The sequence below is a fragment of the Anopheles funestus genome, assembly GCF_943734845.2.
Source record: "Anopheles funestus chromosome X unlocalized genomic scaffold, idAnoFuneDA-416_04 X_unloc_152, whole genome shotgun sequence".
Taxonomy (NCBI): domain Eukaryota; kingdom Metazoa; phylum Arthropoda; class Insecta; order Diptera; family Culicidae; genus Anopheles; species Anopheles funestus.
In genome coordinates, this window is record NW_026045097.1 from 7,501 (window position 1) to 32,500 (window position 25,000).

Here is a 25,000-nt window from a genome sequence, read left to right on the forward strand (position 1 = left end):
AGCGTGTCGGCTCGCCTGAAGCTGCCCAATGCGCCGTGTTTCTAGCTCCGCGTTCAGCATGTCGCTGGGTGGTGCCACCGGGTGCGTGTGTCGTCGTAGCATCGACGCGCGTCGTCACCGGGCGCCGACCGCCGCCGTGGCCCGCAAGGGTTCAAGCGTGCGCACGTCGGTCCGTCCCGCGTGTTCTGTCGCCGTTCGACCGTTTGCGCCGATCGCCTTCGCTTCTCCGGTTTCTGGTGCCGCTTGGCTCGAAGACATCTGAATAAACCTCTCGGTCCACGTCATGGACAGTGCCAGGTGCGGAGTTTGACTGGGGCGGTACATCTCCAAAACGATAACGGAGGTGTCCAAAGGTCAGCTCAGAGTGGACAGAAACCACCCGTTGAGCATAAGGACAAAAGCTGGTTTGATCCTAACGTTCAGTACACGCCGGGACAGCGAAAGCTTGGCCTTACGATCCTTTTGGTATAACGAGTTTTTAGCAAGAGGTGTCAGAAAAGTTACCACAGGGATAACTGGCTTTTTTTTTTTTTTTAAAGAAAATGCTTGTTTATTGGCCGGATGATATTACAACAATTTTGTACCCCATCCCAGCCCACAAGCCCACCCACTTCAGCCTACCCGCGAGGGATCAACTGAGGGGCCCCAACGCGCCGTTTTATTTATTAAATATCGCTACTGATCTTCAAACGCACCCGCCCCGAATAACGCCACAAGGTAATCGGTGCACGTCGGTGCTACACTAGTTGCGAGTCTTCGCCTTGCCCGGTGCCTACGCACCTTCTCACGCCCTATACGCAGTCGTTCTTCCCGCTCTCTAATCTCTTCCTCGCTGAGAAGTCGCCCATCCGGATGAGTGGGAGGAGGAGGCTCGCCTCGAGCCAGGCGTCGCTCCACCGTTAGCTGCCGCCGCGCCTCGTTCCGCCGGTCATTGCGCGCTGCAACCACATCTTCGTGCGCCGTGTCCAGCCGTCGGGCCGCCGCCGTCATTTCTTCATGTGCGCTGCTGGATCGCTCCACGTACCAGTCTTGCTGAAGAGCCGTCGTGATGCGCTTCGCCACCTCGCACACCGCACTCCAATTTTCCCTGCTGCTCAGCAGGAAAGCTTGCAGATTATCCGGAGTGATGACCTCTTGTTCTCGTTCGCCCAACACCTCAATCCGCACGTCCGCGAAGCGCGGACAATCGAAGAAGGCATGGGCCGCCGTCTCAGCTACTCCCGGACACCGCGCGCAGTCCGGTGATGGAGAGAAGTGCTGCACGTGTAGATACTCGTGGAAGAATCCGTGGCCTGATATGACTTGGGCGAGATGAAAAGTCATCTCCCCAAACCGACGGTTCTTCCACGCCGCGATGTCCGGGATCACCCGGTGCGCCCATGTTGTGAAGCGGCTGGCCGGCGCCAGTGCATCCCACTCTGCTTGCCACTGTCGCAGAGTGGCCGCACGCTCCTCAATCCGCAGCTGGTGCATAGGAGAGCCAGTAACTTGATGCTGTTGGTGACATCGGGCGTCCTCCCGGATCTGTAAACAGATCGGAATAACGCTCGCCAGGACCGTGGCGACCTCATACCTGACCGATATGAATGTCCTGGCGACTGGCCTCACGTACTGCGCCTGTACCCGCTTAAGCAGCCTGCTGCACCGCCGAACGTTTGTAGCCTCGTGCCACACCGGGGCAGCATACCGCAGCGTCGAATCCACCACCGATGAAAGAAGTCGACGTTTCGCTCCTTTTGGGCCCCCGTGATTCTGCATCAGCCGGGAGATCCCCTTCGCCACACGGAGCGCCTTCGCCGTTGCGTATTCGACATGCGGAGTCCACAGCAGATGGTCGTGCAGAACCACCCCCAGATACTTGAGGCACCGCGTCGGCTGTCGCTGTACTCCCTCAATGGCCACCGTTGGCTGCTGGTACCCTTGCCGCATAGTGGACACCATGATGATTTCGGTCTTTGCGGGCGCCAGCTTGAGGTGTCGCTCCGCCATCCACGCTCCAATCATGGCAATGGCCTCCTGAGCAGACTGAGCCGCTGTCTGCGGCGTCGTGCCACCTGCCAGCACCACCAGATCATCGGCAAATCCGATCGCCTCAACACCATCCGGAAACGCCAGCCGCAGGACTCCGTCATACAACGTGTTCCACAATGTAGGACCTATGATGGAACCCTGCGGTACCCCTGCCGACATCGGTCTGCGAACTGGTCCCTCGCTGGTCTCGTATACAAGCTCGCGCTCAGAGAAATAGCTTCGCAGTATCCTCTGCAGCGCGGCTGGGACGTTCTTCTCCCGCAGTGCCGCCGCAATTGCCCTCCAACTTGCCGAGTTGAACGCGTTCTGGACATCTAGCGCTGCCACCACCAGACACCGAGGATCGCGTCCATTCGTACGATGAAACGATCGCGCGTACTCGCCTCGCTCGATCACTCGCTGGATGGCCTGTATGGTCGACTTCCCACGACGAAACCCGTACTGCTCTGGCGACAGTTGAGGGGCAACACTGTCCTCCAAGTGTTCATTGAGACGCTCGAGGATGCACCTCTCGAACAGCTTGGGAACTGCTCCCTCCAGTAGCAGTGGTCGGCTCGCCGATGGGTCGCCCGGCGGCTTGCCCGGTTTGGTCACGAGCACCAGCCTTGCCTCCTTCCAAGACCGCGGGAACTCACCGCGTTCCAAAAGGTCGTTAAACACCCGCACAAACGCCTGCGGGTGCTCTCGGATCGCGGTTTTCACTGCTGCGTTCGGTAGACCGTCCAGACCCGGCGCTTTGGATGGAGCCATTCGCTCTGCCAATGCCAGAACCTCCGCTTCCGTAACAGGGCGAAGCCTCTCCTCGTCAGCCGCTCTCTCGACGACCGGCCACTCAAATGGGGGATGCAGCGGAAACAAAGCATCCACAATCGGCTCCAGTACCGATCGATCCGTCTCCGGCGGGGTACGGCCTCGCAGCTTGGCCAACACCACCTTGTAACCAAGCCCAAAGACATCACTATCGACTCCGTCGATCAACTCCTGAAGCTTCTCGTTCCGGCTCTCCTGAATTCCGCGCTGCAGCTGCCTGCGAAGGTCATGAAGTCGAGCCGTTGCCACCTCGCGATCTGCTAACTGGGTGGCAACCCCAAGCCTCTCCTCGGCCTCCTCGCACTCACGACGCAAGAGCCCCAGTTCCGGGGTCCACCAATAGAGCTTCGGCGGCTGATGGAATTTCGCCGGGCCCACTCTTGCCATCGTCCTGTCACAAGCTGAAGTTAACGCTCCAATCAGCGCGTCAGGTGTGTCTGCTTCGGCTAGCCGACAATCCGCAATCGCCTCCTGGTATCGCTCCCTGTTGAATAGCGAGGTCTTCCAGCGTACTCCCGCATGTTGCGCGATGCCCTCACCACTAGACTGCTGCATCGTTTGATGTTGAAGCGCACGCTGCCGTTGTGTGATCCGTGCTCCAGGAACGCCCACGGAAAACTCCACATACCGGTGGTCACTATAGGAGTAGCGCTGACTGACCTTCCAGGAATCCGCTATTGCGACCGATGGACTCGCAAACGAAACATCCACGATACTCTCTCGCGCGACCCCGTTGCCCTTAAAAGTGGGCATGTTGCCGCGGTTGAGTATCTCCAACTGCAGGTGTTCGATTACGCCCTTGAGCGTGTGCCCTTTGGATGTTGTGCGGGCACTCCCCCAGTCCGTGTTCCACGCGTTCAGATCACCAGCCATCACCAGATGTTGATGTCCCACCAAGGCCATCTCCACGGCCTCAAGATAGGCCTCGAAGTCCGCTAACCCGATGTTCGGCGAGGCGTAGCAGCTTGCAAATGTGACCCCTGCCACTGTGGCCACCACCAGCCCGGGATGAGCGCATTCCCATAAGCGTTGAATGGGGTACGCCCCGGTGGCTACTACTGCCACACTCTGCGCCTCGTCCACCACCCATCTGCCATTATCCCGCGGCGGCTTGTACAATTCGCAGGCAATGACGACGTCCACTCCCTGCTCGCGTGCCGTCTGCAGCATCAGGTCCTGCGCTGATCTGCTACGCCCGATGTTAATTTGCAGGACCTTTATTGTCGAGGACAGGACGGATGTCCCGCCCGATGCGGACCCTTGCAGACCGCACAACTGATGTTCGCTACACAGGTTCGGGTCACATGACCCGGCTGGCCACAGCGGAAGCAGGCTGTTGAAAGGTCCTTCTCGCTCTTGCAGGTGACCTTCCTGTGTCCGTATTCCAGACACCTGTAGCATCGCAGCTGGTTCCGCGTTGGTGGTGGAACCTTCGTTGCCAAGCAGGACGTGTGCGAGATTCTGACATACTGCTGGTCCAGCTTCTCCGCCGCCCTGGCCGACACTCGCACATAGGCCACCTGCGTGCCATTCCAGAACTCCGTCAGATGGACGGCAGACTCCGACACCTTCTCCAGCGACAAACCTTCTACCGCCTTCGCCACGTCCAAGGCTTCCGCTAAAGGGTCGACCTCGACGAATTTCATTTCCACCGTCTCAGTTACCAGGCGTGCGGACGATGGAGTTTCCGCTTTCGTGCAGACTTCCTGCACCAGCTCAATGATTTCTTGAGCATTCTCGCCCTCCTTGATGTCCATGACCAGTCGGTCACGCGTCGTCCGCCGTCCTACTCCCAGCGCCTGCTGGATTTTTTCCAATTCTGGTGCCGTTCGCACCAGCCGGTAAACATCTGCCCACGTTTGCCCCTCTCCCGGAGCAACCTCGATGGCATCAGGCCTGCTCTGTTTCGGCTTAGCAGCCTGGCTTCGTGGGGCCAATCGACGCGGTTGTTGTTGATGCGATTGTTGCCGCTGCTGCCACTGCTGCTGCTGCCGGCCCGGTTGCTGGCGTGCCGGCTTACGGCGCACCACCTCTGTCCAAGAGTCGCCTTCGTGGTCGAGAGACGGCACCACCGTAGCCGTCTCCATGCCCGATCCCTGCTGCTGCTGCAGTTGCTGCGGCTCCTGCTGCCACTGCTGCTGCTGCTGTCGTGTCTGCAGCCCCTGCTGCCGCTGCCGCTGTTGCTGCTGCTGCGTGCGTGCCGGTTGACGTGCCGACTTACGGCTCACCACCCCAGCCCAGGAGCCGCCTTCCTGGTCCGGAGACGGCACCACCGAAGCCGTCACCGCACCCTGCTGTCGCTGCTGCTGCTGCTGCAGGCGATGATGTTGTTGCTGCTGCTGCTGCTCACCGTGCTGCTGCTGCGCTTGACTTTGCGTGGTTACGCCAAACGTCTGCGCTATGAGCGCCTGCATCGCCTGGCGCTCCTCATGCAGCATCGTTCTCAAAAAAGCCAGGTCCCCACGCAGGTCCTGCTCCCTCTGCTCCGCCGTCTTCTGCTGCAGCTCAGAACGACGCTCGCTTTCCTGCAGCTGTACCCGCAGCATCGTCACCTCGGCAGTGAGGGCCCCAACTTGCTCCTGGAACCGCTCAATTACTGCCGTTAATTCCGCCTGTCGCTGCTCGCTAGTTGTTGTTTCTGCCAGCTTCGTGAGCAGCACACGAGGCTCCGTAGATGTCGATGGTCGGCTTACTGTGGACCTGGCCTGATCCACACTGCCCTGCCTCGTCCGGAGCGTGCGTGGCTCCGTCATGGTCGAAAGACACTTTCCGACCGTTCCCGCGCTTTAAAGCTGGATTTACTCCTCCTCACGGGAGGACGCCAGCAGCGGACTGCCCCGTGAGAACCACCTCAGCAGAAATGGTATTCGAGCAGTAAAATCGTTCAGAGAGGTGGTGTTTCGTCACGTTAGATCGTTCCACGATTTATCAGGACCGTTTCCGAATTTTTCTGAACGTTTCCGGAAATTTCGAAAAATTCGAGCAGTTTTGATTTCGAAGGAAGTGGTCGAATCGACCAGTTTCGAGCAGTAGCGCACCCTACTCGACTTCCCCGAATTTTCTAGCCACCTTCCGCAATTCGAGCAGTTTTCGTGCAGTACTGACCAAATTCAAAATTTGTCACCTGGGAACTGCCTGTCAATCGATTTTTGTCCGCTGGGTCGTATTTGGAAAATCGAAGAAATGTCAAAAAAATTTTTCGCGATTTTCCAATTTTTTATTGCGGATTCGTGTTGCACGCACTAAAACAAGTCCAACAGTGAAAACCGCGGGCAAATCGACCGAAAATTGGCCGAGTTATTCTCGGTTTTGTAATAAAACCGGCTTCCGCGACCACGTGCCCCAGCGGTAGCACCACACGCACTTTTTTGCACTGCACTTTTTTATCAAAAATCGTCCAATTTTCATCCGGTTTTCGCTATTGGGGCACTCAGGGGCACTATATCTGTCGATTTACAACAAATCCGGACCAATTGGCCCAGATTTTTGTGCACCTTCAAAACACACTGATGTTGTTGTTGTTTTTTGTATGCACTTTTTTGCCACCAAAGTTTTTCACCCAAACTCGCCGGAAATCGTCCAAAATCGATATTATTCACTAAATGGCCGTGGCCACTTGCAAAATAGTCAGCATTTGCATTCACAAAACGTCTTTTAATGCGTAAAATCACATAAAAACTTCCCCCATACAAAATGTATGGAGGAGTTGTTTACACATAAAATCGTCAATTTTCACCCGATTTTCATCCGGTTTTCACCAAATTCTCGCAGTTTTCCACTTTATTGATCGATTATACACGAAATAAACGCTTTCTGTATAATATTTCACAAAAAATTTCGCCAAATTTGCGGAGCGCACGGAAGACACGTCTAAAGTGCTCGACTGCTCGAACGTCCACACACACAGGGATAACTGGCTTGTGGCCGCCAAGCGTTCATAGCGACGTGGCTTTTTGATCCTTCGATGTCGGCTCTTCCTATCATTGTAAAGCAAAATTTACCAAGCGTAGGATTGTTCACCCTTTCAAGGGAACGTGAGCTGGGTTTAGACCGTCGTGAGACAGGTTAGTTTTACCCTACTGGTGTGCATTGTTTGTCGCTATCTTAACGGAATTCCTGTGCAGTACGAGAGGAACCACAGGTACGGACCACTGGCTCAATACTAGTTCGAACGGACTATGGTATGACGCTACGTCCGCTGGATTATGCCTGAACGCCTCTAAGGTCGTATCCAATCCGAGCTGATAGCGCTTCTTATACCCATTAGGTGGTCGTAAGCTAGCGGGCCTAACAACCCTCCGAGAACCGTCCGTGCTGTCCATTGGCACACTGGCGTCTCATCCCCGCTTACTACTAGGCCGCAAAGGGCGGGTTCGCGCTGCACGTGTTAGTACCATACATGTTGGGAACACCGGTGGACGAGCTTGCCGACTGTGGATATCACTAGTTTCGACACCTACGACCGCCCGCAAACGACGGGACTACAGGCTGGGAGCTTCAAGTTGTAGAGATGCGTTCGCATCGATCCTCTCAGGCGACCCATGCTTGGTGGTTAGTGCTTGCGCGTGCGCGCCCCGTGTGTGCTGGAATTGGCCAACCAGTGCACATTGGTGGTGCGTACCGTGACTTGCACCATGTGACGAGAGTGTTGAAGAACACTGTGTGGTGACTCTATGCCTATGTGATGGGGTGCTTGTAACACACGACCGAACCGACGGCTCGTTGGATGGTCACGACAGTGTGGTGCAGGTGCGCCCATGTGTAACGAATACATTGAGTGCCGTTGGAGGTTAGCGGTTGGTTGGTTGCATGCTACAACTTCGCGTTGTACATGGGCTGGCCGCTGCGCTTCCTTCGGGTTGCCACTTGATGTTGATAGGGTTGATGTATTGTGTTCGTTGACTTTTGGTTCATTCCAAAAGTCTTCGGACTTAGATAATTTTACAAGTGTCGGCGCTCTCGGACCGAAAATAAGAAGACAACTAAGAAGAAAAAGAGAAAGAAGCTAATAGTGGAAAGTATTCTTCTTCAAAGAAGGAACAAAAATTTTACAAGTGTTGAAAAATTTCCTAAGTCCAAAAAATTTTCTAAGTCCAGAAAATTTTCTAAGTCCCACAAAATGGAACATGATGAAGAAGATACAGAAGTTGAAAATTTTTCTAAGTCCAAAAAATTTTCTAAGTCCAGAAAATTTTCTAAGTCCAAAGTGTTGGAACAATTTCCAAAGGCCCATAGGTTGCACTGAATTTTCCTAAGTTGGCCACAAGTACCCATGAGGTATCGAGAAGGTTCACCCGAAGGACATAATATGTCCCAAAGTACCGATAGAGCACCCACAAAGAGCACCCAATTGGCCTAAGTTGGCCAAAAGTACCGATAGAGTACCCACAAGTAGCACTGAGTTGGCCTAAGTTGGCCAAAAGTACCGATAGAGTACCCACAAATAGCACCGAATGGGCCTAAGTTGGCCAAAAGTACCGATAGAGTACCCACAAGAAGCACTGAGTTGGCCTAAGTTGGCCAAAAGTACCGATAGAGTACCCACAAATAGCACCCAGTTGGCCTAAGTTGGCCAAAAGTACCGATAGAGCACCCACAAGAAGCACTGAGTTGGCCTAAGTTGGCCAAAAGTACCGATAGAGTACCCACAAATAGCACCCAGTTGGCCTAAGTTGGCCAAAAGTACCGATAGAGCACCCACAAGTAGCACCCAATTGGCCTATGTTGGCCAAAAGTACCGATAGAGTACCCACAAATAGCACCCAATTGGCCTAAGTTGGCCAAAAGTACCGATAGAGTACCCACAAATAGCACCGAGTGGGCCTAACATGGCCAAAAGTACCGATAGAGTACCCACAAATAGCACCGAGTGGGCCTAACATGGCCAAAAGTACCGATAGAGTACCCACAAAGAGCACCCCATGGGCCTAAGTTGGCCAAAAGTACCGATAGAGTACCCACAAATAGCACCGAGTGGGCCTAACATGGCCAAAAGTACCGATAGAGCACCCACATATAGCACCGAATGGGCCTAACATGGCCAAAAGTACCGATAGAGTACCCACAAAGAGCACCCAATTGGCCTAAGTTGGCCAAAAGTACCGCCAAGTAGCACCATAGAGGCCCGAGTAGAGCGAAATGTGGGCCAAATTGAACATTTGAAAATTTTTACAAGTCCAGAAAATTTTCTAAGTCCAGAAAATTTTCTAAGTCCAAAGAGTTGGACAAATTTCCTTAGGCCCAAAGGTTGCACTGAATGTTCCTAAGTTGGCCATCAGTACCCATGAAGTATCGCGAAGGTTCACCCGAAAGACACAATATGCCCTAAAGTACCCACAGAGTACCCACAAGTTGCACCCAATTGGCCTAAGTTGGCCAAAAGTACCGACAAGTAGCACCATAGAGGCCCGAGTAGAGCGAAATGTGGGCCAAAGTACCGAGTAGTTGCAACAAATGCCCAAATGGATACCAAAATGTGGTACCAAGCACCTAACTGTTGCAACAAATGCTAGCTTTCTGAGCAAAAGCTGTGGACCAATTTCGTAGAAGAACCGCCTAGGCGAAAAGGCAAAAATCGCCGAAGCTGGCCCGCTCGCAGAGCTCGCGGGCCAGGAGATACTCATAGGGCGATTTACTAGAGTGGGGAACTTGAGAATTTTTGTGTCCGAGACTTCGGGCAACTTCGCGGCCGCCCCCTTAAAGTAAAAGATTTTCTCTGGGTGCCTAAAATTCGCAATTCCCGCAAAGTCGGGAAGACGTTAAAGTTTTTGCCCAAAAAATGGCCATCGATTTAAGGTGATTTTCCAATAAGAAAATGCTTCCTATTTTGAATTTTTTCGAATATTTCCTAAACTAAGCGTCGGAGCACATGGCCGTGGAGGAACTTTTGGTAGCTTTTGGCAAGGGCTATCGGATGAAATAATGCTAAAGGCCATCGGAGCGATATTGGATTAATGCGGGCCCATAAACGTACCTAAGAAGTGAAAATTGGTACCTTGCACGCAGGATGCAAGAAATGCTTGAGTGTTAACCATCATCGGTACCAAGTACCTAGGTTATATCGAGTGCGTAGATGGAAGTCGGTACCAAAGGGAAACCTTCCTAGGCTAGGTGCACGCAAGTGAGTATGGATCGATCAGTAGAAAGATGGGAAGCCATAGGAAACCTTCCTAGGCTAGGTGCACGCAAGTGAGTATGGATCGATCAGTAGAAAGATGGGAAGCCATAGGAAACCTTCCTAGGCTAGGTGCACGCAAGTGAGTATGGATCGATCAGTAGAAAGATGGGAAGCCATAGGAAACCTTCCTAGGCTAGGTGCACGCAAGTGAGTATGGATCGATCAGTAGAAAGATGGGAAGCCCAAGGAAACCTTCCTAGGCTAGGTGCACGCAAGTGAGTATGGATCGATCAGTAGAAAGATGGGAAGCCATAGGAAACCTTCCTAGGCTAGGTGCACGCAAGTGAGTATGGATCGATCAGTAGAAAGATGGGAAGCCATAGGAAACCTTCCTAGGCTAGGTGCACGCAAGTGAGTATGGATCGATCAGTAGAAAGATGGGAAGCCATAGGAAACCTTCCTAGGCTAGGTGCACGCAAGTGAGTATGGATCGATCAGTAGAAAGTGGGAAGCCCATTACCAAATGCCCTAGTGAAGACCGTAAACGAATATCATGAACCGATAAGGAGCACCAAATGCCCTAGTGAAGACCGTAAACGAATATCATGAACCGATAAGGAGCACCAAATGCCCTAGTGAAGACCGTAAACGAATATCATGAACCGATAAGGAGCACCAAATGCCCTAGTGAAGACCGTAAACGAATATCATGAACCAAGAAGTAGCAACGAATGCCTGAAAAAGTACCAAGTCCACGGTATAGAGTAACGAGAGTTAACCGCCGTGATGTATGCAATGAGGGCAGCCATTGCATGGGTTCTGGACTTGGTTCGCGAATAACTTTTTTGCTAGACATCGGACAAAGTTGACGTGGAAGAACGAAATGTAGCATTTGATGCCACCTATCCAAAACTTTTTCAAGATTGAAGATCCGATCGATACAGCCTGAGTTATAGGCAAAAGTTGGTGCAAAATTGAGCATTTTTAATGGTGAAAAATCGGTAATCCTCGAATAGCTCCTGTTGGAAGCATCGGACCACATGGTCGTGGAGGAACATATTGAAGCGTGCGGTGTCAAGTATCGACACCCAAAACCGCATGTCCGATGGACGGAAAATGACCAAGTTATAGTGAAAACTTGGTTGCACCAAATTCCCGAAGAAGTGCAACGAGAAGGTGAATGCGATGGTTGTTCGTCGAATAGCTCCGGCCACAGACATGGTAGCGATTAGTGGTGCATGGAAGAAATGTAGCCACAAGTGCCATCTACCCATGGCCAGAAGAAAGTGTGGCCATATCTTGGATACCGGCGGAGCTATGGGGCAAATATGGGCCAAAAATGGTGCAAGTTGGACCAAAAACCTGAAAAAGTACCTGGGTAATGCGATGGTTGTTCGTCGAATAGCTCCGGCCACAGACATGGTAGCGATTAGTGGTGCATGGAAGAAATCTAGCCACAAGTGCCATCTACCCATGGCCAGAAGAAAGTGTGGCCATATCTTGGATACCGGCGGAGCTATGGGGCAAATACGGGCCAAAAATGGTGCCAGGTGGACCAAAAATCCGACCAAGTGCGCGAGGCGCTTTCGTGAATAGCTCCGGCCACAGACATGGTAGCGATTAGTGGTGCATGGAAGAAATCTAGCCACAAGTGCCATCTACCCATGGCCAGAAGAAAGTGTGGCCATATCTTGGATACCGGCGGAGCTATGGGGCAAATATGGGCCAAAAATGGTGCAAGTTGGACCAAAAATCCGAAAAAGTACCTAGGTAAATGCGATGGTTGTTCGTCGAATAGCTCCGGCCAGAGACATGGTAGCGATTAGTGGTGCATGGAAGAAATCTAGCCACAAGTGCCATCTACCCATGGCCAGAACAAAGTGTGGCCATATCTTGGATACCGGCGGAGCTATGGGGCAAATACGGGCCAACAATGGTGCCAGGTGGACCAAAAATCCGACCAAGTGCGCGAGGCGCTTTCGTGAATAGCTCCGGCCACAGACATGGTAGCGATTAGTGGTGCATGGAAGAAATCTAGCCACAAGTGCCATCTACCCATGGCCAGAAGAAAGTGTGGCCATATCTTGGATACCGGCGGAGCTATGGGGCAAATATGGGCCAAAAATGGTGCAAGTTGGACCAAAAATCCGAAAAAGTACCTAGGTAAATGCGATGGTTGTTCGTCGAATAGCTCCGGCCAGAGACATGGTAGCGATTAGTGGTGCATGGAAGAAATCTAGCCACAAGTGCCATCTACCCATGGCCAGAAGAAAGTGTGGCCATATCTTGGATACCGGCGGAGCTATGGGGCAAATATGGGCCAAAAATGGTGCAAGTTGGACCAAAAATCCGACCAAGTGCGCGAGGCGCTTTCGTGAATAGCTCCGGCCACAGACATGGTAGCGATTAGTGGTGCATGGAAGAAATCTAGCCACAAGTGCCATCTACCCATGGCCAGAAGAAAGTGTGGCCATATCTTGGATACCGGCGGAGCTATGGGGCAAATACGGGCCAACAATGGTGCCAGGTGGACCAAAAATCCGACCAAGTGCGCGAGGCGCTTTCGTGAATAGCTCCGGCCACAGACATGGTAGCGATTAGTGGTGCATGGAAGAAATCTAGCCACAAGTGCCATCTACCCATGGCCAGAAGAAAGTGTGGCCATATCTTGGATACCGGCGGAGCTATGGGGCAAATATGGGCCAAAAATGGTGCAAGTTGGACCAAAAATCCGAAAAAGTACCTAGGTAAATGCGATGGTTGTTCGTCGAATAGCTCCGGCCACAGACATGGTAGCGATTAGTGGTGCATGGAAGAAATCTAGCCACAAGTGCCATCTACCCATGGCCAGAAGAAAGTGTGGCCATATCTTGGATACCGGCGGAGCTATGGGGCAAATATGGGCCAAAAATGGTGCAAGTTGGACCAAAAATCCGACCAAGTGCGCGAGGCGCTTTCGTGAATAGCTCCGGCCAGAGACATGGTAGCGATTAGTAGTGCATGGAAGAAATCTAGCCACAAGTGCCATCTACCCATGGCCAGAAGAAAGTGTGGCCATATCTTGGATACCGGCGGAGCTATGGGGCAAATATGGGCCAAAAATGGTGCAAGTTGGACCAAAAATCCGAAAAAGTACCTAGGTAAATGCGATGGTTGTTCGTCGAATAGCTCCGGCCAGAGACATGGTAGCGATTAGTGGTGCATGGAAGAAATCTAGCCACAAGTGCCATCTACCCATGGCCAGAACAAAGTGTGGCCATATCTTGGATACCGGCGGAGCTATGGGGCAAATACGGGCCAACAATGGTGCCAGGTGGACCAAAAATCCGACCAAGTGCGCGAGGCGCTTTCGTGAATAGCTCCGGCCACAGACATGGTAGCGATTAGTGGTGCATGGAAGAAATCTAGCCACAAGTGCCATCTACCCATGGCCAGAAGAAAGTGTGGCCATATCTTGGATACCGGCGGAGCTATGGGGCAAATATGGGCCAAAAATGGTGCAAGTTGGACCAAAAATCCGAAAAAGTACCTAGGTAAATGCGATGGTTGTTCGTCGAATAGCTCCGGCCAGAGACATGGTAGCGATTAGTGGTGCATGGAAGAAATCTAGCCACAAGTGCCATCTACCCATGGCCAGAAGAAAGTGTGGCCATATCTTGGATACCGGCGGAGCTATGGGGCAAATATGGGCCAAAAATGGTGCAAGTTGGACCAAAAATCCGACCAAGTGCGCGAGGCGCTTTCGTGAATAGCTCCGGCCACAGACATGGTAGCGATTAGTGGTGCATGGAAGAAATCTAGCCACAAGTGCCATCTACCCATGGCCAGAAGAAAGTGTGGCCATATCTTGGATACCGGCGGAGCTATGGGGCAAATACGGGCCAACAATGGTGCCAGGTGGACCAAAAATCCGACCAAGTGCGCGAGGCGCTTTCGTGAATAGCTCCGGCCACAGACATGGTAGCGATTAGTGGTGCATGGAAGAAATCTAGCCACAAGTGCCATCTACCCATGGCCAGAAGAAAGTGTGGCCATATCTTGGATACCGGCGGAGCTATGGGGCAAATATGGGCCAAAAATGGTGCAAGTTGGACCAAAAATCCGAAAAAGTACCTAGGTAAATGCGATGGTTGTTCGTCGAATAGCTCCGGCCACAGACATGGTAGCGATTAGTGGTGCATGGAAGAAATCTAGCCACAAGTGCCATCTACCCATGGCCAGAAGAAAGTGTGGCCATATCTTGGATACCGGCGGAGCTATGGGGCAAATATGGGCCAAAAATGGTGCAAGTTGGACCAAAAATCCGACCAAGTGCGCGAGGCGCTTTCGTGAATAGCTCCGGCCAGAGACATGGTAGCGATTAGTAGTGCATGGAAGAAATCTAGCCACAAGTGCCATCTACCCATGGCCAGAAGAAAGTGTGGCCATATCTTGGATACCGGCGGAGCTATGGGGCAAATATGGGCCAAAAATGGTGCAAGTTGGACCAAAAATCCGAAAAAGTACCTAGGTAAATGCGATGGTTGTTCGTCGAATAGCTCCGGCCAGAGACATGGTAGCGATTAGTGGTGCATGGAAGAAATCTAGCCACAAGTGCCATCTACCCATGGCCAGAAGAAAGTGTGGCGCTATCTTGGATACCGGCGGAGCTATGGGGCAAATATGGGCCAAAAATGGTGCAAGTTGGACCAAAAATCCGAAAAAGTACCTAGGTAAATGCGATGGTTGTTCGTCGAATAGCTCCGGCCAGAGACATGGTAGCGATTAGTGGTGCATGGAAGAAATCTAGCCACAAGTGCCATCTACCCATGGCCAGAAGAAAGTGTGGCGCTATCTTGGATACCGGCGGAGCTATGGGACAAATATGGGCCAAAAATGGTGCCAGGTGGACCAAAAATCCGACCAAGTGCGCAAGGCGCTTTCGTGAATAGCTCCGGCCACAGACATGGTAGCGATTAGTGGTGCATGGAAGAAATCTAGCCACAAGTGCCATCTACCCATGGCCAGAAGAAAGTGTGGCCATATCTTGGATACCGGCGGAGCTATGGGGCAAATACGGGCCAACAATGGTGCCAGGTGGACCAAAAATCCGACCAAGTGCGCGAGGCGCTTTCGTGAATAGCTCCGGCCACAGACATGGTAGCGATTAGTGGTGCATGGAAGAAATCTAGCCACAAGTGCCATCTACCCATGGCCAGAAGAAAGTGTGGCCATATCTTGGATACCGGCGGAGCTATGGGGCAAATACGAGCCAAAAATGGTGCAAGTTGGACCAAAAATCCGAAAAAGTACCTAGGTAAATGCGATGGTTGTTCGTCGAATAGCTCCGGCCACAGACATGGTAGCGATTAGTGGTGCATGGAAGAAATCTAGCCACAAGTGCCATCTAGCCATGGCCAGAAGAAAGTGTGGCCATATCTTGGATACCGGCGGAGCTATGGGGCAAATATGGGCCAAAAATGGTGCAAGTTGGACCAAAAATCCGACCAAGTGCGCGAGGCGCTTTCGTGAATAGCTCCGGCCACAGACATGGTAGCGATTAGTGGTGCATGGAAGAAATCTAGCCACAAGTGCCATCTACCCATGGCCAGAAGAAAGTGTGGCCATATCTTGGATACCGGCGGAGCTATGGGGCAAATATGGGCCAAAAATGGGTAAAATTGTACGGTCCAAAGCCAAGGGTAAATTTTTTTATTCCTCTAATAACTTCTAGCACAGACATTGAATCGGTTGGTGATGTATGGATGAAATGTAGCAAACAGTTGGAACTACCCATAAAATCTTAAAGATTGACGATCCAATGTATAGAACCGGAGTAATGTGCGATACTTGGTGAAAAATCGAGTGAAAAATTAGCTATAAACTGTTTTTGGCCCATAACTCGAATACTAGACATCGGAAGGGGGGGTCGTAGAACGATTTTTTGTTGCCCTATCGATTCCCTATCGAACGAGCAAAAGTTGTTTTTTTGACCAAAAAGGACCCCTACTCTAGTAAAATTGGCCTGATTTTACTAGTCCCCGGTACCCGTACAGGCAAAATGAGCAAAATGCTCAAGTATGAATGGTTTTTGGCCCATAACTCGAATACTAGACGTCGCAGGGGGGTGTCGTGGAACAATTTTTGGTAGCCCTTGAAATTATCTATCGAATGACATATACTTGATTTTTTGACCAAAAAGTTCCTAGACTAGTAAAAATCGCATCATTTTACTAGAGTCGGGTACCCTGGACGAAAAACCGCTATAATTGCGGTTTTTGGCTAATAACTCGAATACTAGACGTCGCAGGGGGGTGTCGTGGAACAATTTTTGGTAGCCCTTGAAATTATCTATCGATTGACATATACTTGATTTTTTGGCCAAAAAGTTCCCTAGACTAGTAAAAATCGCATCATTTTACTAGAGTCGGGTACCCTGGACGAAAAACCGCTATAATTGCGGTTTTTGGCTAATAACTCGAATACTAGACGTCGCAGGGGGGTGTCGTGGAACAATTTTTGGTAGCCCTTGAAATTATCTATCGAATGACATATACTTGATTTTTGGCCAAAAAGTTCCCTAGACTAGTAAAAATCGCATCATTTTACTAGAGTCGGGTACCCTGGACGAAAAACCGCTATAGTTGCGGTTTTTGGCTAATAACTCGAATACTAGGCGTCGGAGGGGGGTGCCGTAGAACAATTTTTGGTAGCCCTTGAAATTATCTATCGAATGACATATACTTGATTTTTTGACCAAAAAGTTCCTAGACTAGTAAAAATCGCATCATTTTACTAGAGTCGGGTACCCTGTACGAAAAACCGCTATAGTTGCGGTTTTTGGCCAATAACTCGAATACTAGACGTCGGAGGGGGGTGCCGTAGAACAATTTTTTGTAGCCCTTGAAATTACCTTTCGAATGATATATAGTGGTTTTTTGGTCAAAAAGTGACCCCGAGACTAGTAACCCTCCATACACAAAACCGCCTAAAAAGTTTTGGTTTTGCAAAATTTTGAAAAGTGCGTCAAAAAAATTTTTTCAAAAAGTACCAAATCGTGATCAGAACTCACTATAGACCATAAAAAGTGAAATCCGATGGTCATTTGCAACACTTGGTCAATCGAGAAAAATTTCACTTTTTTACTAGAGTCGGGTACCCTGAACGAAAAATCGCTCAAGTAATGGTTTTTGGCCAATAACTCGAATACTAGACGTCGGAAGGGGGTGTCGTAGAACAATTTTTTGTAGCCCTTGAAATTACCTTTCGAATGATATATAGTGGTTTTTTGGTCAAACAGTGACCCCGAGACTAGTAACCCTCCATACACAAAACCGCCTACAAAAACTTTGTTTTGAAAAATTTTGAAAAGTTCAAAAAAATTTTTTTTTCAAAAACTACTAAAACGTGATAAGAACTTACTATAGACCATGAAAAGTGATATCCGATGATAATTTGCAAAAGTTGGTAACTAGTAAAAAATTTCACTTTTTTACTAGAGTCGGTGCAACGAGAAAAAAAAGTCCGTGATGGAGAAAAATGGCACGTTTTCCACGCCTGTACGCTTTCGTTTTCTATATAGGGGGTAGGTGAGCCAGAAGCATGAATTTGACTGAGTACGTATCTTTATGAATTGGGCCCTTCTAAATCGATTGAGACTACCCCCAGGACGATCGGACGACTGCTTCTGGCTCAAAATGTGGTTTTTAGATTTTGATCGTCAATTATGAGAGAAAAAATCGATTAGAAGTAAAGATACGAAATGCTTGGTCTAAGTTGGGAAACGACTTCGGATATTTGTTGGACGTTGTCGTAGAAGGTCCGAGGACCAAGGAAAAGTGATTTCCAAGTGGATTTATGCACTATTAGTCGATGGTAAGATGTGAAATTAGTAGAACTTACCATACAGTTTGCGAAGTTGAAGCAATCGGTTGGTGAATATGGTACTGTCTGTCCAATTTGGTGGTTCGGAATGAGTGAAACGATGTTGATGATGGATAGACGTTCCGATTGCCCCCGATCGGGGAACATATAGTGGTCTTTAAGGTCCAAGTACCTATGTTTTGGTAAGCAGAACTGAGAGTTAAAGGATGAAAGTCGGCCATTCCTAATATCATCCTATCGGTGGTTCGCGAGTTGTTTGAGGACCGGAGCAGCTCGCGATGAAACGGTCCTAGGGTATTGGTTATCCATCCAAGGAAGAGTAAATGCGATCCTAGATGTGTGTCGTTGGCCGTTCTACCGGTATCGCCTATCGATGAGATATCGACGGGCATGCCTTACTCGAAAGTTGAATTCTAGGATCGATGGTCAAACAGACCTATGAGCGATAAACCAAACTGAACACGTATTGATGTCGGCTTTTCCTATCATTTGATGCCGCAGGTTGTTTAGGGACCGGAGCAGCTTGCGGCCGAGACGGTCCCCGGGGGTTTCTTTCTCCAAGGAGTGGAAACTATTAAGCAAGAGTTGTAGCAAGATACGATCCTCTGATGTGTCGTTGGCCGTTCATGCGGTATCGCCTGTCGATGAGATATCGATGGGCATGCCTTACTCTACCGACCTTCTAATTGAGAGTATTAATCAGGGATCGATGGTCAAACAAGACCAATGAGCGATAAACCAAACTGAACACGTATTGATGTCGGCTTTTCCTATCATTTGATGCCGCAGGTTGTTTAGGGACCGGAGCAGCTTGCGGCCGAGACGGTCCCCGGGGGTTTCTTTCTCCAAGGAGAAGAAACGATTAAGCAAAAGTTGTAGCAAGATACGATCCTCTGATGTGTCGTTGGCCGTTCAAGCGGTATCGCCTGTCGATGAGATATCGATGGGCATGCCTTACTCTCCCGACTGGATTACTGAGAGTTTAATCAGGGATCGATGGTCAAACAGACCAATGAGCGATAAACCAAACTGAACACGTATTGATGTCGGCATTTCCTATCATTTGTCGCAGGTTGTTTAGGGACCGGAGCAGCTTGCGACCGAGACGGTCCCCGGGGGTTTCTTTCTCTAAGGAGTGGAAACGATTAAGCAAAAGTCGTAGCAATAATCGATCACCTGATGTGTCGTTGGCCGTTCTTGCGGTATCGCCTGTCGATGAGATATCGATGGGCATGCCTTACTCTCCTGACTGTTTAATTGAGAGTTATAATCAGGGATCGATGGTCAAAAAGACCTATGAGCGATAAACCAAACTGAACACGTATTGATGTCGGCATTTCCTATCATTTGTCGCAGGTTGTTTGGGGACCGGAGCAGCTTGCGACCGAGACGGTCCCTTCCCGAAAGATGGTGAACCGAGTCGTCTGGCGTAAAAACCGGACGACTCGAAAGGGCTTGACCCTTTCAAGTGAGCGATAATCACATTCTACGCTCAGTTCGACAGCTACAAGGCAATCACTCGCTATGTTCAGAGCTAATACATGCAACACGCCGGCATTGTTTCCACCGACGCATGGATTCAAGACTGGTGCACTTATTAGTTAAACCGTTCGCCTCCGGGTGTTTCGAGTTCAAGTCTGGATGAGGATTGATCTTGCTGGTAATAGCTTGAGCCCCTGAATAAGGGGTCGAAGCGTACATCTTGAGACCATGTACAACATATTACCAAATCGGCACCATGGGTTCGGGTGCAAGTGATGTAACCGTGAAAGATGTTGAGCAGCCCAACATCGGTTTTACACACGCATAATAGGAAGGCAGCGCTGTCGACTGGTCAGTCGTGTAAGAAGTGTGCATTATCGATCTCCAATATATGAGCTCAGTATGACAGCCCAATTGGTAATCCTCGGGACCTCCAGAAAGGAAGCTGGATGAGGATTACCAAATCGAAAGTTGATAAGTGTAGTGGTACCACTTAGTCAACTTGTATCCCGAAAGATGGTGAACCGAGTCGTCTGGCGTAAAAACCGGACGACTCGAAAGGGCTTGACCCTTTCAAGTGAGCGATAATCACATTCTACGCTCAGTTCGACAGCTGCAAGGCAATCACTCGCTATGTTCAGAGCTAATACATGCAACATGCCGGCATTGTTTCCACCGACGCATGGATTCAAGACTGGTGCACTTATTAGTTAAACCGTTCGCCTCCGGGTGACTCGAGTTCAAGTCTGGATGAGGATTGTTCTTGCTGGTAATAGCTTGAGCCCCTGAATAAGGGGTCGAAGCGTACATCTTGAGACCATGTACAACATATTACCAAATCGGCACCATGGGTTCGGGTGCAAGTGATGTAACCGTGAAAGATGTTGAGCAGCCCAACATCGGTTTACACACGCATAATAGGAAGGCAGCGCTGTCGACTGGTCAGTCGTGTAAGAAGTGTGCATTATCGATCACAAATATATTGGTGATCTGTAGGTTGCGCATACACCATGCCCGGTGTAAAGTGCCGTGGTCCCCCCCGGGGGGCTGCATCAAACCGTTCGCCACGCGAACTACCCAATGGAACGAACTCTATGCATTTAATAAGAAGAAGAGATGATAATGAAACACGGTCGATTTAAGAGTTGAAAAACGTTGAAATACCTATAAGCAAGTCTTAAGTTGGTGGTGACCGTTACGCCCCAACAAATTGGTGCCTTACCCTACACCAAAGAGCCATTCAACATGGTTTCAAGTGAGCGATAATCACGCTCTACGCTCAGTATGACAGCTGCAAGGCAATCACTCGCTAAGTTCAGAGCTAATACATGCAACACGCCGGCATTGTTTCCACCGACGCATGGATTCAAGACTGGTGCACTTATTAGTTAAACCGTTCGCCTGCGGGTGTTTCGAGTTCAAGTCTGGATGAGGATTGTTCTTGCTGGTAATAGCTTGAGCCCCTGAATAAGGGGCCGAAGCGTACATCTTGAGAGTAAATGTACAACATATTACCAAATCGGCACCGTGGGTTCTGGTGCAAGTGATGTAACCATGAAAGATGTTGAGCAGCCCAACATCGGTTTACACACGCATAAGGGGTTTATTGTTATCTGTAGGTTGCGCATACACCATACCCGGTGTAAAGTGCCGTGGTCCCCCAGGGGGCTGCATCAAAACGTTCGCCATGCGAACTACCCAATGGAACGAACTCGATGTATTGAAAGAGATGAACAATTAATAGCGAGAATAGGGGCCCGGAAGCAATTCCGCGGCCCTACGGTCGATTCAAGAGTTGAAACGTTGTACAATCGTGGATAGCACCTAGTGCTAATATGGTGAGAGATAATGTGTGAGGAAATTTAGTTTCCTAAAGTTTAGTTAGTGGTTTCCGTTGTGCCCTAACAAACTTAAAGTTGGTGGTGACCGTTACACCCCAACAAATTGGTGCCTTACCCAACACCAAAGAGCCATTCCATATGGTTCTAGAGAGAGAGAGTTGTGTGGAAATTTATTTCCCACTAAGCGAGTGTGTGTCTGTAGTGGAACGAATTCTGGTTGATCCTACCAGTAATATACGCTTGTCTCAAAGGTTAAGCCATGCATGTCTAAGTACAAACATAAATGAATGTGAAACCGCATAAGGCTCAGTATAACAGCTATAATTCACAAGATCATCCTACCACTAGTTACTTGGATAACTGTGGAAAATCCAGAGCTAATACATGCAACATGCCGGGACTGTTGCCCTCGCGGGTAGCTGAACTGGTGCACTTATTAGTTAAACCAATCGCCTCCGGGCGGCTTGAGTTGAAGTCTGGATAAGGACGCAGATCGTATGGTCGCTTGTCGACTGACGACAGATCTTTCAAATGTCTGCCCTATCAACTATTGATGGTAGTGTAGAGGACTACCATGGTTGCGACGGGTAACGGGGAATCAGGGTTCGATTCCGGAGAGGGAGCCTGAGAAATGGCTACCACATCCAAGGAAGGCAGCAGGCGCGTAAATTACCCAATCCCAGTACGGGGAGGTAGTGACGAGAAATAACAATATGGACCTCTCTAACGATGGTCCATAATTGGAAATGAGTTGAGTATAAATCCTTCAACAAGGATCAAGTGGAGGGCAAGTCTGGTGCCAGCAGCCGCGGTAATTCCAGCTCCACTAGCGTATATTAAAGTTGTTGCGGTTAAAACGTTTCGAAGTTGATTGCCCGTCCAGACACGTGACCGCCACGGGCGCCCGGTTACACGCCGGGGCCGTTCGTGCGCGCGCTCACGGCTGCGACTCACAATGGTGTACTTGGGCGTTACTCTGTGAACGAGTACCGTGCTACCGGTTAACTCCGGCACGGGCTCCTCATGGTGCTCAAGATACTCACATTTACCTTGAACAAATTAGAGTGCTCAAAGCAGGCTAAGACAAAGCGTCCGGCCCCCCCGTGGGGTTGGCGTTGGCCGAGAATAATCTTGCATGGAATAATGGAATATGACCTCGGTTTATACGATTTCGTTGGTTTGTCAGAAACCTAGAGGTAATGATTAACAGAAGTAGTTGGGGGCATTGGTATTACGGCGCGAGAGGTGAAATTCGTAGACCGTCGTAGGACCAACTGAAGCGAAAGCGTTTGCCATGGATGCTTTCTTTAATCAAGAACGAAAGTTAGAGGATCGAAGGCGATTAGATACCGCCCTAGTTCTAACCGTAAACGATGCCAATTAGCAATTGGGAGACGCTACCCCTATTCGGTGCTCTCAGTCGCTTCCGGGAAACCAAAATCGGGTTCCGGGGGAAGTATGGTTGCAAAGTTGAAACTTAAGGAATTGACGGAAGGGCACCACAAGAAGTGGAGCTTGCGGCTTAATTTGACTCAACACGGGAAAATTTACCAGGTCCAAACTTATCGAGGTAAGACAGATTGATAGCTCTTTCTCAAATTTAAGGGTAGTGGTGCATGGCCGTTCTTAGTTCGTGGAATGATTTGTCTGGTTAATTCCGATAACGAACGTGACTCAAACATGCTAACTAGAACGCTGTCAGCAGTGCGCCTCCGGGCGCACCTGACGTTACAGCCGGGCGGCGCCTTCACGGGCGGTCGTCGGCTACGTTTGCCCTGCTTAGCGGGACAACTTGTGTTTAGCAAGCTGAGAATGAGCGATAACAGGTCCGTGATGCCCTTAGATGTTCTGGGCTGCACGCGTGCTACAATGTGGGTCGCAGCGTGTTCTCGCCAATAGGCGCCCCCATTCCGAGAGGAACGGGAAATCACTAAAATGCCCATCTAGTCGGGATTGGGGGACTGCAACGGTCCCCATGAACCTGGAATTTCTAGTAAGCACTAGTCATTAGCTAGTGCTGATTACGTCCCTGCCCTTTGTACACACCGCCCGTCGCTACTACCGATGGATTATTTAGTGAGGTTTCTGGAGGCTTACCTTCCGCGGTTCCTTCGTGAGCTGCAGCTGGCATGGCTGAAGTTGACCGAACTTGATGATTTAGAGGAAGTAAAAGTCGTAACAAGGTTTCCGTAGGTGAACCTGCGGAAGGATCATTACTGATGATCGTCCGCGAGTGACCAACCATGGGCTGCCTTCGGTGTAGCTCGGTCGCTCGCTTGCTATGTGTCAGAATTTGTTGAAAGCCAACTCGTTCGTTGTACACTTTGATGGGTGACCATCACTGTGTCTCCGTGCCGAGCTAGATCTCCCCTAGCCGTAAGGCACTTGAACGCCCCTTCGACGACGAGTTGCATGTGTGTGGTATGTGTCAGAATCTGGTGAAGCTTTCTGCATGTGATGTGCCTTGTGTGGATCCGTGGCCATTGCATTGTGTCTGGTGCTTAGATACCCAGACACTTAGAACGCTTGCGCGGAAAGCAAACTCGATCGTTGTACACTTTGATGGGTGACCATCACTGTGTCTCCGTGCCGTGCTAGATCCCCCCTAGCCGTAAGGCACTTTGAACGCCCCCTTCGACGACGAGTTACAAGAGTGTGGTATGTGTCAGAATCTGGTGAAGCTTTCTGCATGTGATGTGCCTTGTGTGGATCCGTGGCCATTGCATTGTGTCTGGTGTGTAGGTACCCAGACACTTAGAACGCTTGCGCGGAAAGCAAACTCGATCGTTGTACACTTTGATGGGCAACCCATCACTGTGTCTCCGTGCCGTGCTAGATCTCCCCTAGCCGTAAGGCACTTTGAACGCCCCTTCGACGACGAGTTACAAGAGTGTGGTATGTGTCATAATCTGGTGAAGCTTTCTGCATGTGATGTGCCTTGTGTGGATCCGTGGCCATTGCATTGTGTCTGGTGTGTAGGTACCCAGACACTTAAGCAAACTCGATCGTTGTACACTGTGATGGGCGAGCATCACTGTGTCTCCGTGCCGTGTAAGAGCTCCCCTGGCCATCAGGCACTTGAAAGGTCCTTCGACGACGAGGTTACAATAGTGGTGTGTTAGATACGTCAGGGTGATGGTATCTACTGTTGTGCAATACGTATCCGGCCACGGCACGGAACGAACGGGAACTGTGGTGCAGACATACAAAGAGTTAAGCCTATTAGTCATTAACTCTAAGGACGGGGCCATGGGGCGGTACGCAAAGGATACGGATGAGCGAGTATGCAGGCCCAATACTCAATAGGTCGATCCGATCCAAGCACATGAGTTGACTGCGGCGCCAGGTTAACCAATGTGCTAGATTCTATTTGGCCAGTAGAATCTTGTGTCTTATGCGATTTGATACCAAGACACCAGAACGAAAGTTAGTTGAAGAGTTATTAAACTCTTATGAAGTATGGTTGTGCAATCACAACTTATGACTTTAACCTATAAAGTGGATATGGACTTGCAATTATAACATGGAATCTCTACACACCCCATGAGCTCGATCCAATCCACGCACACGAGTTGCCTGAGTAGCGACAGGTATACCGATGTGCAATACGTATCCGGCCACGGCACGGAAACGAACGGGAACTGTGGTGCAGACATACAAAGAGTTAAGCCTACTAGTCATTAACTCTAAGGACGGGGCCATGGGGCGGTACGCAAAGGATACGGATGAGCGAGTATGCAGGCCCAATACTCAATAGCTCGATCCGATCCAAGCACATGAGTTGACTGCGGCGCCAGGTTAACCAATGTGCTAGATTCTATTTGGCCAGTAGAATCTTGTGTCTTACGCGATTTGA

General features: G+C 50.2%; 1 pseudogene; it reads left to right on the plus strand.

Annotated features, from left to right (window-relative positions):
- Nucleotides 1–550, plus strand: part of LOC125772944 (large subunit ribosomal RNA) — a 3,548-nt pseudogene extending 2,998 nt beyond the window's left edge.
- The last annotated feature ends 24,450 nt before the right edge of the window (nt 551–25,000 follow it).